The sequence below is a fragment of the Pholcus phalangioides genome, unplaced genomic scaffold (assembly GCF_987345545.1).
Source record: "Pholcus phalangioides strain wild (caught in Gottingen) unplaced genomic scaffold, Ppha-v1.0 ptg000011l_1, whole genome shotgun sequence".
Lineage (NCBI taxonomy): Eukaryota > Metazoa > Arthropoda > Arachnida > Araneae > Pholcidae > Pholcus > Pholcus phalangioides.
In genome coordinates, this window is record NW_028301604.1 from 4,501,735 (window position 1) to 4,515,700 (window position 13,966).

Genomic DNA, 13,966 nt, shown 5'->3' on the forward strand with positions numbered 1-13,966 from the left:
TACCTACCTGCCTAACGACCGTCGATATACATGAGGAAAAAACACTTTAGGGGAGGGAAAAAGTTCTCAAATGATTCTCGCGATTTAAATTAAATACAAAATAAATTGCTATCGTCAAATCGTATAATGAATATTAATTTTTTTTTTAATTTATCATTTACTATTATTGTATATATATATAACCAGATCTTCAAAAACCTTTATATATTTTTCACACATTACCACTTGCTTTTAGTATAAATATGGGAACTTTTATATGGTAGAACGTGAGAGATTTATATTTTGCACCAGTTGAATTATCACTGTTATCAATTCTTAAGAGATTGAAACTCTCTAACATTAGCTTTTATAATTTACGCTTTCTGAAAAATTACCTTTGGTACTGTATATAGAATCTGAAACTTTAAAATTTTTCCTAATACAATGGGGCCGGGCTTAAACATTTTGCGGCCCTCAACTATTCCTGTATACGTAGGGTCTCAAGCAAAGAAAGACTGACAGGATAGTCAACAGCAGTGGTCCTCAATCTTTTTGAGACCGCAGTCCGGTGAATCAAAATTAGGATCATAAAAAATTACTTGCTATATTAATTAAACACTATTTTTATATGATTATAAAATAAAATCACATTAATTAGCTACTTAAAAACGGCCAAATTATTATTACATACTCCTCAGTCCGTAAGCATCGATATCGTATGGATTAATATCTTTTGGTGTGATTGATTGCCCAGTGGTTGAGAAACACTGCTTTAGAGGTCTGGTGATCAACCTGTTTATTTTTATTCCAGTCCTTGTGAGCAGGGCCGGAGTTAGGCATTTTGCGGCTGGTGGAAAAAACAATTTTGCCGGCCTGTTGCGAAATCAATTTTGTGTCATTACAATATCTGTATGCATGGCTCCTACAAAGGAGAAAGCTGACAGTTCTTTAGCCTAGATGTTCGAGAACAACATTTTTTTCGTTTTTGCTTTATACATTTACTAGGAAATCAATAAAGTAGGTCTATTAAATATTTTGACTTTGAGGCCCAACAAAAACTCTGGCCTACAGCAGTAAACCTATTTCTCAACCATCTAACCACTGTCTGGCACAGGACTCTCACGTGAGTCAAACCGGGCCGTGTGTGTGATTCATCTCGTTTTTTTTTTCTCATTAGTCGTATGCATGGCGGGGCTCTCTCTTTCCACTCTCAAAAATAATTCAATTGGGACACTTCCAAATGTTGAGAGCTAATGGCTTAGAGAGTCACTTTCTGTATGTGTGTTTGTTAAGGCCTATGAATATTTTTTCCCATGGTACACCTATAAACCGGTAGAATTTTAAGCTATGGCTGTTAAGCAGTTGAATTCAAAATGAAAGTTAATGCACTTTAATCTCGTACTACGGCTCTCAACACGAATAATAATTTTTAGCTGCACCCTTCGTACCTGCTCAAACCTGGTCTTGATTATACATAGTAATCTTAGTATTTTGCTGCTTGAATCATTTGTTTATTTATCACCTTTGATTCCTGTGTATACAACCAAGTTATTTGAATGATAAATTATAAACTATATTATTTAAATGATTTTTATAAATGTCTTTGTCTTCGAAATATTTTGTTTTTTTCATCTGAAAATACTTATACAGGGTGCATAGCAAACAGGGGGTATGTCATTTTACTGGCGATCCTAGAGGTATGCTTCTAATTAGAAAAAAATTTCCAAATAACGTGTAGTAGTCAGATATGTCATTCATGTTTCAAGGGGTTTCTCTAGTTATTGAAATTTAAAAAAAATTTTATTCAGTCCCCGTATGCCCCAAAATCCAGTTAGAAAGTTGTTGCCCTGTCTCTTCTGATGCCAACAAAAAAAAAGTTTCACGTTTGTAAGTGCAATATTCAGTTTTTCGAATTCGAATGTCTTGGTGAATATTGCACTTGAAAACATGGAATCTTTTTTGTTTGAGAGACAAAGCAACAACTTTCAAATTGGGTTTTGGGGCACACGGGGACTGTATAAAAAGTTAATTTTTTATTTTAATAACTATACAACCCCTTCACACACGAATGCCATATCCGAGTGCTACACGTTATTTGAAAACTTTTTCTAATTGGAAGTATACTTCTAGGATCAACGGTTCGCCAATAAAATGTCATCCCCTCCCCCTGTTTGCTATGCTGCACCCGTATTCTAGTTTTTCCTTCTGTTTTAAAAGAAATTTAAATTTTTTGTTATAAGTCTCAATATACATCAATCATTCTTTAGGCTGTACTTGTAATAGATATAATATCAATGTCCACGGCAAAGAATAATATTGCGATCACAACCTTTATCAGTAGGCCTATTGAAAAAAATCAAATAGATCAGCTTGTATACTACTACACCGCCAATCATAATTTTCCTTCAATACAATTTTAATATGAAATTTTGTTCCGGTATAACTTTAATGTAATGTGAATTTTCATTAAATAGAGTTTCCTCCATATGAAATGACTGATTTTTATAATAAATTCCCGTCATATCGAAGCATACGAACTATCCATATCTTTTCATAAATTTCCAATATTCTCAATTTTTTTGAAAAGAGATTGTTAAAATAGTGCCTGACAAAAATAAGAGTAATAACGAAACTAGTAAAAATCACGTTGCAATATAGACATCACAACCCTTAAAAAGCACAAAAAGAAGTAACAAGTATTTTATTACACGCGTTTAAAGACAACACTTCAGAGGAGATCGATCTATCGCTACTGATATAAGTAAATAAATAAATAATAAAGGAATTGTTTTATTTATTTTTGTGTTTTTTTTTTTTTCCTTTCGAAAATAAGAAGATCAAGGAGAGAAACAAGCACCATTACCTTATATATTGCGAAAGAGCAAAAATAACAAAAAAATAAAATTAAAATAAATAAAAACAAATTCTTCATCACGCTGTGTACGCACACGTGCGCACACGCTCAAACACTAAAGAAAAAGCGGTATAGATAGAAGAAGCTCTTTGATGAATAATAATAATAATAATATATGAAGCTTTACACATTGTTCATTTTAAAAGTGCCACATTTTTATGCTCTTCGAAAAGCAAAAAAAAAAAAAAAAAAAAATTAAAGGAGAAGAAAAAGAAGTAAAAAAAAAAAAAATTTTTTTTAATGCAAATTTTTAGAAATGTCTGCATTTAATAAAAACTATTATCGGCTCTGAGCGTAATTTCCTCAATAATCTGCTTTTCGTAGAGTTTTCAATTAACTATGCCGATGCGGAAGAAACAGCCTCTTCTCCTAAAGCCAGTCTCTTTCTCTCTCTCTTCTTTTTTTTTCAAATTTATCTTTTATGTATTTATTTACTTTTTTTTACTCTTTTTCCACGTTTTTTTCCCTACTTTTCTCATTATATATATATACACACGTGAAATTTTTTTTTTGTTTTCTCTCTCGTCGTTTTTCTATCGCTCGTCGTGACTTTTTGTGAAGCGAATCTTTATATATATTTATCTCAGTTTAATTAAAACAGGTAAAGGAAAAAAAAACTCTTTTTTTTTCATGTTTTTTGACTAAAAAAAAAAATTCTGAATAAAATTTTTTTTTTCGTCGTCGGCACAACAAAAACGTGCATTTTTCGCTTTTCTTAGTGCAGTGTTCGAGTAATTTCTCATTGTTTTTACTGCTTTTTTTTCACCGTTCTTATCGGTTTTTGCCGCTTTTCTTCGGAAAAAAATTATTATTATTATTACTGCTATTATTATTATTATCACCCCCATCTTTCTTCGTTTTTGTCGACTAATTGTCTTTTTTTTTTTAAGGTTTAAAACAGGTAGGGTTTTCTTTTGTTTTTGTTTTTTCGATAAAGTAAAAGTTACGCTCTAAGTACTTGTCCGTCAAAAAATAATAATAATAATGGCAACCCTATTGATTTTTATTAATTTTTTTGGAAATAACGTGGGAAAAAAAATATTTCTAATTTTTACATTATTTTTTTGTTGTTTTTGTATGTTATCTTGAATTTTTTCGGGAATGTGGTTGTTTAATTACTTTTCGCCCCCTTTTTTTAAGGATTTTCTAAAACAATCCATTTATTGCACAGAAAATGGATTTTCGAGCATTTCATTTTTTTCGTTTTAATGCACATAAGTATTGATTTTTTTCTTTTTTTTTTTTTTTTTGTGGGATGAGCGCACTTGAATTTTGAGTTCTTCAATTTTCGGTCTGATTTGATGTGTATTTGCATGTCAGAGACTGCTGGGAATCCATATTTTCGATTCGTTAATCACATTATTCCATAAAGTACGTTCACTTATTCGAAAGGATTATGTGAAAGTGAATTCAAATTTACCGATTGTTTTCATATTTAAGCTCCAAATACGATAGTCTTGTCTCGCTATTGAGCATCTGTGATGCACTTAACCCCGATATAAGTTTCAAGTTTCATCATTAAAATAAAATCCATTTTGTATTTGATTAACCCCTTCTCTTTGGTCCAGTGTATATTTGAATATATGTACTTGTACATGGCAAATACATGATTAAAAAATCCCTTATACCAATTTATTTCGCAATTTTTCGAAATTTTAGAAAATACATCTTTTAGTGTCATTTCAGTACAAAATACGGCTATATAAGTAAAATACTTTTTTCACTAGAACGAGTTGATTTCATGTCGGTGTCATTTTTTGAGAGCTAAGATTTATAAAATCGTTCTTTTATGAGATTTATAAAATCGCACGAAATTGAGGAAACCGGAAATAAAATTCAAGGTAACAACCATTCAACTTTGACAAGCAAGATTTTATCAGTTTATAGACAACAGTAAAATAAAGGAAAGCTGTATATGTTACTCTTAATTGTTCATTGTAACTGATTAAAAATTCACTTTCATTAATTAAATTACTGTGTTGATGTATTACTTCAATTATTAATGTGATAACATAACCTATTTCCATCTGTATTTGTAAAAAAAAACGATTTTCAATACGTTTTTATGGGGGTGAAACCACATAGAGTTAGTCTGAACCGAGTGGGGGGGTTGCAATCTCCTGTAAAATGCTTTCACCGTATAGTGAATGTCATTACGGGACAACTAACGTCAGGGAACGTGGGGTAACCCTCGTAATGGGAAGCCGACCTTAATTTTCCCGTTCATATACAAAAATATACCTCTTCTATATATATCTCGTCTTTATACATTTTTTTCTGTAGGCCTACCCTTTTCTTGTTATCTATAAATTTTCGAATTTTGAAAATCGAATATAGCTACTGTATATATGTCACATACCGATTTTTTTCACGGGTGTTAGAAAGGAATGGAAATTTTCCACTATTGATGAGGAATGGAAATTTTCTACTATTGATGAGGAATGGAAATTTTCCACTATTGATGAGGAATGGAAATTTTCCACTATTGATGAGGAATTGATTTAGAATCAGTAGAAATTGATTCTAAATTAGAAAAAGAGAAAAAAATGATATAAAAGTTCAGTCATGGCCCTGTGGCACCTTTGTAAAATAATTATTGAGGGGAAATATAAAGATTAAAGCTCATGTACGGCTCTAATGCAAAAAAAATTCCGATTAGTAAAATTTGCACATTTTTATTGCACTGAAATTTACCAAATTTCATTTCGATGAAATTTTGCTGCAGTATCAGTGATTGAATTTTTTTCTCGTCTCTCTCGAAACAGCCGAGTCTCAAAGTTTCAAAAATGAATTCCAATCACCAATATTTCAGTGAATTTTTTTTTAACTTGTTACAGAGAGAGTAATTTTTTTTCGGTTTAAATAAAGAGGGAAAATTTTAACAAACGAAATATTTTTGATTGGTGACTATAAAAATTTTACATATTCAGATTAATTATTATTATAAAATAATATATTCTCATCAATTATTGTTGAATCATTAAAACTGAAATCATCTATTTTTGCTGATGCTGATTTTTCCCATATATTTCTCTTTAATTTTAAAATCAATTACAGGTTTTCATTTCTCTTGGATACTTCTCGTGAAATCGTATATGACACGATAGCATTGTATCTAACGAGACTACATTTTAGAAAACGGTCACCGTGTATGCGGGGGGTACTGTATGATTCAAAACATTCAATATTTTTAGTAGCAATATGTAGTAGGTATATCCATAGTATTGTGTACATGCTTTATATTGCTACAAAAAGTGTTTAATGTTTTGAATCATATACAGGGTGTCCCTAAAGATCGTATAAACTCAGTAGATCAAAAATCTTAGCTGGGAGTAAGTAAATACAGTAGAATCCGGACTATTCGGCCTAATGTGACGGAAGGGTGGGCCAGAGTTCTATAGATGTTCACTTTCTACCCCACCATACCATCAAAAACACCATTTTAATACCAAAAAGCCACTCCTATTCATATTTTGTGACCTCTTGGTACAGGTCAGTACTTTAAACATAAATGTTTATGTCACTGCCAAAGCCAGAAGTTGGCTACTTCGCGAACTGGTCGGCCTAGTTTACCCGAACAATTTCCGAAAGTGGGGTTTTCGCCGGCCCCTATATGTCTATCCTTATGATTCGGGGTCATCGCCACGTTGACGTATTTTTTTTTATGATAATTATGGCCATTTATAATTAACCACAGCTGACCATAATTATTATGGTTAGCTATGACAACCCTAATGATCAAAGGAATCTGAATATCGATATCTTAGTGATCCATAAGATCAACATATTGGGCCGGCCAAAGCTTAGTGAAAGCACGAAATTCTAACATTGGCGGGATCAACTGAGCTGGCCAGTTCGCGAAGCGGCCAACTTCGGGCTTTGACGGTAACATATACATAATGTAAATGTGTTATGTACTGTACTGTACGTTTCAAAAATTTATTACAGAAAAAGGAAGTTCAAGAACATAAATATTGTTACGAAAATTATGTAAATAGTTATTTATCATTTTTATTATGCCATTTTTCGCCTATAAATAGTTATTATCTTATGTAGAAATGGAAATTAACGCATTATTTTGTAAACACGCCAAATTGGCAACAAACTCAACAAACTTAGCGAAGTTTGGTGACAGCTCCGACGATTTGGCTACGTCATGCCACCAAGAGACTAGGCCGGAAGTCGAGATTCTACTGCATAGTCCAAAGAACTACGTCTTCCATACGTAGTTTTTGAAGAAAATGTGTAATTATCCGAATTGGATATGAGAGTGATAATCACCTGATGTAATACCGTTGAATTTTGTTTTACTTTGGACATCTCACGGAATTGGTGTATCGAACCTAACTTACTATATAAAACTATGTATCTTACTGTTCGTCTTTCTTTTGTGGTTCCGTTTACTTTTGTGGACACAGACATTCTACGGCGCACATACGCCTCTATGTGTGTGTAAACATTTTGAAAATTTTATCATGTAAACAAAATTTCACATGTATATTTACCGAATTTTCTAGTATTTCCAATGAAGCTTCTTTTATTTGTATCACAGGTGACGTGGTGAATTTTTTTTTTTCGCGTTTTCCTTGTAAAACTGTGAGATATACCAGAGATATGGCTCTTTGGGCACTTTCCAGAGCGAGGGTACTTACAGAGTTTGATTGGTCTTCTAGAGACACAATCTTTACTTCCTCGATTTTTTTTTTTATTCCTAAAATGCTATACGTCCTATAGTTGTACATTCAAACTCTATGTTCAGTAGGGTGCACCTGTACCCGAGGGAACATAGATTGTTAATCTTATTACTTCACCTTCCATTTTGATTAATGAATGCATTAGCAATTGGATTAACCTGGGATATAAATGTATAAGTTATAACACAAAAAAAAACCACAAACACTCTACTCGACGGATAGTAGTAGGTATATATCTTAGAAAAGGATAAGTAAATATATTAGTTGCGAAAGATTGGGTAAATGACTTCATAGAGGCTTATGGACTAACTTTATACTGCCAATTAAGTTGATACTGTATTTCTTTTCAACAACATAACAAGCATCATTGCCGACAATATTTGACCCTTTATCCGCCATCGGTAGGATTCGAACCCGAGCGTTGTACCAGATATGTAGTTCAAAACAATCATTTTAACTCAGTTGTTCTCAAAGTGTGCGTTGCGGCTTCTAGGGGCGTCGCAAGAAGTTGGTGTAGTGATCATTTTGTCGCACTTCGGTCATTTTCTGCACACGAGGGGTAATTAGACCGGGACCTACAATTTATTGCCGTTTCCGAACGGCAGGCTCGTTTTTTATACTCATCGAGAGGTTAGTGCGCTAACCCCTCGATGGGGGACTCCCTGCGGTAGCAATTTTTTTTGTTGCGGTCAAGTCGCCGTTTTTTGTTGTACCCTTGTGTCAGGAAAGTTTTCTGACACAAGGGTAGACGAACCGGATATCGAACTTGCGACACCTCTAAACATCCTTTGGTACTTTTAGCTCATAGTTAGAAAAACTAGTGGCAGATGGCAGCACTGCACATAACAAGCATTACAGAGAAACAAAAAAACTTCACGTCATGTTTCACTACACGTACACGCACATTCCCGTATGTACCGATTCGTTGGGGGGTGTGGGGGGGCGCATGTGTGGTGTAGTAGTAGTAGGTAGGGCCTCCAAAAAATGGCTCGGGGATCCATGATGTTGTTAAGTCAGCCACCTCGTTGGGCAATTTGCCTGTTGTGGCGTTGTATTTGTATTTGTACTTTAGGCGAGTATCTTATCGACCGGGCTACCGTGCCCGTTGGTGTAGTGGTTTGTTTGTGACTGTTCAGTGTTTTAAAGTGATTCTTTTCTAGACTGGGAAGCCGCGGGTAGAAAAGTATCAGAACCACACACAAAAACATTCGGCTGCAACAAAACGCTGGTCCAGATTCAGTAAACCATGGTATATGAAAATAGATTCTCTTCACACGGCCATTTTAAAATTTCATACTTGTAATTTTCTAAGAATATCTTTTAAAAAGGTGTTTTTTATTTTACATATTCTAAACTATATATGTAAAAATGTATGATTCCTGCTTGAAGACGGCCGTTTCATCGGTTATTTATATGCATTAATCAGTCTAGAAATAGGAATGCATATATCGGTTAATTTCGTGTGTGGCAGGCAAGTGTTTAGCTCTAGGTATAACACTGTATGCCTGGCACCAAATAGCTCATTAAAGTGCATAAAATTTATTCTTACAGATGAGGAGCTTATTTTCAAAAGGGAACATTTTCATTATTTTAAAAATTCACTTTTCAATTTTTGAAATTCTTCTTTTCATTCAATTTTCACTTTTCAACATAGTATATAAATATTCTTCAACTACTCTTATAAACTACCTGCTGGGCTATTTCCACTTTTGTAAAGCAGTTCATTCCGGAGAAATAATTTTTTTACTTTTATTTATTTATTTATGCAATATTGTTGGCCCAAGGTCTATACAAGAGGACGCGGTAGATTTGTACGCATATGCTTTGAAACATTTGACAAGAAATCGGAGATCGTGGGGGAGTTAACAATAGTAGAGGGGAGATTGTTCCATTCAACTATGGTATTGGGAAAGAAACTAAATTTAAAACAATCTGTAGAGGCAAAATAGGTTTTAATTTTTTGGGGTGGTCAAGTCTATTGGAAACATAGGAAGGCTTAGTCAGAATATCAGACGTATCGAAATTTAAATGACCATGAATAATCTTGTGAAGCATGGCTAAGCGGGAGATAAGTCGGTGAGTTGCGAGTGGGTGGAGATTAAGCTCGAGTTTAAGATCGGAAACTGGACTAAAAGATAACCAGCAGTCGTGAATAAATCGGGCGGATTTATTTTGGATAGATTCAAGTTTGTCGATGTTACTAGAGGTGTGTTGGTCTCAGACCTCAGCTGCATAAGAAAGAACGGGAGAAATATAAGTTTGGTAGCAGAGAAGTCGGACGTCACGAGTAGAATATTTGAGGTTGCGACGAAGGAAAAAAAATTTGTTGAGACATTCTGGTAGACAAATAATCGATATGATTATTCCAACGGAGAGATCAGCCGAGATTATGACTCCCAGATATCCCTCTCTACTGCAAATTTTGTGAATGTAGAAATGTTCCTTTTTGAAAATAAGCTCCTCAGTTGTAAGTTTTCATTTTTAAAAATTTAATAACTACAATATATTTAATAGCATTGTTGTGCAACTAGGTCAGTTGAATTTTGAGATAATACTCAATATATCACTAAGACATTTCGCTATTCCTCAGTGTTTTTGAATCTACGTATCATGAATAGAAAACAAATGACTGACAATTTATCTGTTTTAGTTTTTCAATAATTCAAACTATTTAGTGACTATATTATAAAAAAATACATACATCAAATAGCAGTTCAAATATTGAATAATCTGCCAGCTGACTCTCGCTCGTCATACACACACAGTTATGTATTAAACGTCGAAATGTACATGCTATCATTAAGATTTTATAATTCAAGAGAGTATAAATTTTAACACCATTTTTCATTAACAACTTCATCATATGAATAACAAATGCTTTGTACTCTTTGCATAACACTTGATATTTGTTCGTACTCTATTAAAATATTCCGCGTATTATTTTAATTCGTATCAAATAGAGAAAGATATTTTGAGTTGATAAAGTCACTGGACCTTCATAATCCTTTCTTCAAGGTTTCATACTTTCCTGGGCAACATGTTTTATTTATTTTTTTTTACATCCTAATATTTATAATCATATTTTCTTCTGTGGTAAAAACAATAGCTTGCATTCATTTCTATTACTATTATTATACAATATAAGTAGTTGGCGAAAGACAAAAGGCAAAATTGTAGAAACAGACCATATATTTATTCATTTCTGTTTTGTTTTGTCTCGGATGTGTTCTATCTTTTTTTGTGTGTTTCCAAATGAGAGAAACTGCTCAGGAAACCGAGACTTAGTAACCTTGCGGATGCAGTTCCACGAAAAACGCAGCAAGGAAAAAGGCAAAGAGCATTTCGGGAAGGAGCCTGATGGTGGGGATATATTCAAGAAAGGCAAAAGGAAAGAGCCAAAGAGGGATGGGACCCGGTAAAATGCTCCTTATTTCCCTCTTCCTATCCTTGGACGTAGTCTTTTTCCCAGAGAGAGATTCCATGGGGTGGAGAGCAATATAAAGGGGATGTGCGGGTTTTCAAGACAGTGGAAAGGCCTGTTACCAGGATGTGGTTCTCACCAAGATGCGCATGCTCCTTGAAAATCGACCGCCGTGGTACTCAACTCTTCTTCTTCCTCTTCCTCCACCAATCGCTGTCTCCCTTGATCCTCTTAGAAATTGTACAGTGGCATTCCGTAATAATAAATGGAATCCTTCCCTTTTCCTTCTATTCCCAGTCCCTTACCAAGATAATCCAAAAGCATATCAGCAAGCAAGGCAATAAACATTACACAAGAGCTGATGATCGTGCTAAACAAAATTGAATTCAGGATTCACTTGGCCATATTAAATCACATTTGTGCGAGACACTCTTACAAACCTTCTCGGAATAATTCGGAATATTAAAAAAAAAACATCCATAATTTGTATCGAGAAAACGGTGGATATAACGCCTAGAAAATCCTCTGGCTAACGCTTTTGTTTGGCCCGAGTCAGAAACCAATCGATATAAGAAATTTTTAAGAAGGGAAAAATTCTCTAAAAATGACACAAAGGCTTTTCGAGAACCAACAGTTCCAATACAGTGTAAGTACTGCATCGTAATTTATAGTAAAATATATGTATACAGTTTCACTCTGATAACGAATCTTTTAAAGATTCGTCTAAAATTAATGTAGCTAGCATCTAGCATCCACTATAGAGCAGTGGTTCTTAACCTATGGGTCATGACTCAAACTTGGATAACGTGAACTAATAAGATGGGTCACACAAATCTACTTACAATACGGCTATATTTTTTCCACCCTTGGTTTCAGTGGCTTCTTTTATAGCGGCTTAGGTTAATACTCCACAAAACACCAACTCTGGCCATATCGTCACATTACAATTTACTGCCATTAATGAGTTGGGTTGAAAATTAATGCGCCATCTATCGGTGGTCGCCTCAAGTTCGTTAGGGAAAATATCTTACCTCTACAGGGTGTTTCAAAAAGAATCACCCGATTTGAAATGCGTATATTACGAAAAATATTGAACATAGACACTTAGGATTAATTTTATATTACATGGCTAATCATAAAGTTTTTTTACAAACCAAGTTAAAGGTGCGCAATGTGTTCACCTTGGGATGCACGGCATCGGTAGTTAAATTCGTCCCAAACTTTTGCGAGCATGTTTGCATCCATCCACTGCGAGTGGATTTCTGCTGCCTACGTACGAAACTCTGTCGGATGCGATCCGCATTTTCGTCTGAAATGCGGGAATGGCCAGAGGATTTCACAGATAACCCGTGTCTCGGAATTGTTTATACCATCGCCTAATGTTCTGAGCGTTAGGAAGTTCAACACCAGGGTATTGTCGACGAAAAGCACGATGAACAGTTGTTACGACCTCACACTTCGGACTCACACTTCGCGAAGCTTAGAACGTAAAGCGATTTCTGTTGTGCAGTCGCCATCTTGACAAACACTGAAGTGGTGGCCGAAGGAAGAGCATTATCGTTACCTGTCGGCAACTGCGTGAAACTCGCGATTTTCCTCTTTCGATCAAAACGGATCAAAAGCTGAATAGTTATGATTTTTTTTAAATCGGATGATTCTTTTTGAAACATCCTGTATATTCTTCCCTGGATTTGAACCTGGGACGGCAACGATGGTAGACGAGTATCTTATCACCACGCCACTCGGGCGCTGATACTAGCCGGCCTGGGCTAACACCCAGACATTTTTGGGAACCTTTTGAGAAATGGTTGAAAGAGAACAATACAATTCCAGAATCATATTCTCTACTCTTCCTCTACCAATCGTTGTCTCCCTTGATCCTCTTAGAAATTGTACAGTAGCATTCCGTAATAAATAAATGGAATTCTTCTCACTTTTGCTTCTATTTTTAGTCCCTTACCAAAATAATCCAAAAGTAAGCAAGCCAATAAACATTACACAAGAGCTGTTGATCGTGTTAAACAAATTAAATTGAGGATTCGCTTGGCCATATTAAATCATTTGTGCAAGACATTCTTATGAACTTTCTCGAAACAATTCAAAAAATTAAAAAGCATCCATACCTCTTTTGTATCGAGAAAAAGATAGATACAAAGCCTAGAAAATTCTTCTGCTAACGCTTTTGTTGGGCCGAGTCAGAAACCCCAATCATAGGCGTACGCAGGATTTTCCTGCAAAATAGTACTATAATCTCGGCTTGCGTACGCCAATGACCCCAATCGATATAAGAAATTTTCATCATGGAAAATGAGACAAGTCTTGAAAAATGGTACAAATGCTTTTCTAAAGCCAACAGTTCTAATACAGTTCAGTACTACATCGTAATTAACAGCAAAATGTATGTATACAGTTTTACTCTGACAACGAATGCTTCTAGAGATTCGTCTAAAATTTGTGTAACAGCATCCACTAGAGCAGAATTTTTCGACCTATGGGTCGTCGGGACAAATGAGATGGGCCACATGAATCCACTTAGAATCCGGCTATAAATGCATTTTTTGCACCACTGATTTTAATAACATCTTACCGCATCACATTTTGGCTGCCTGGGCTGAAGGCCAGACATTTTTGGAAACCTCTTGAGAATTGAAATTGCTGGAACAGAACAACACGATTCTAGAATTGGTGCCAGAACTATTATAAGCTTAATGAAAGAAATAATTCCAGAATGAATGAGAAAATTCGCAATTCATGAAATAAATATATCCAGAATCAATGAAAATTTAGTTAATAAGACTAATTTTAAAAGAAATAATTTCAGAATTAGAGGAAACTTTCAATATTTGGACCCTCTATTTGATTCAGGCCCTGTTGACTAATCTGCTAAGATGCCATGAACTGGTTTCACTAATTTTGCAAAATAGATATTTTAATCAGAAATATTTAATAAGAATTTTC

At 34.5% G+C, this 13,966-nt stretch overlaps 1 protein-coding gene across 4 annotated transcripts in view; it reads left to right on the forward strand.

Annotated features, from left to right (window-relative positions):
- LOC149079961 (homeobox protein OTX2-like) overlaps positions 1–13,966 on the forward strand; it is a 121,114-nt gene that overhangs the window by 61,392 nt on the left and 45,756 nt on the right. The window lies entirely within an intron of this gene.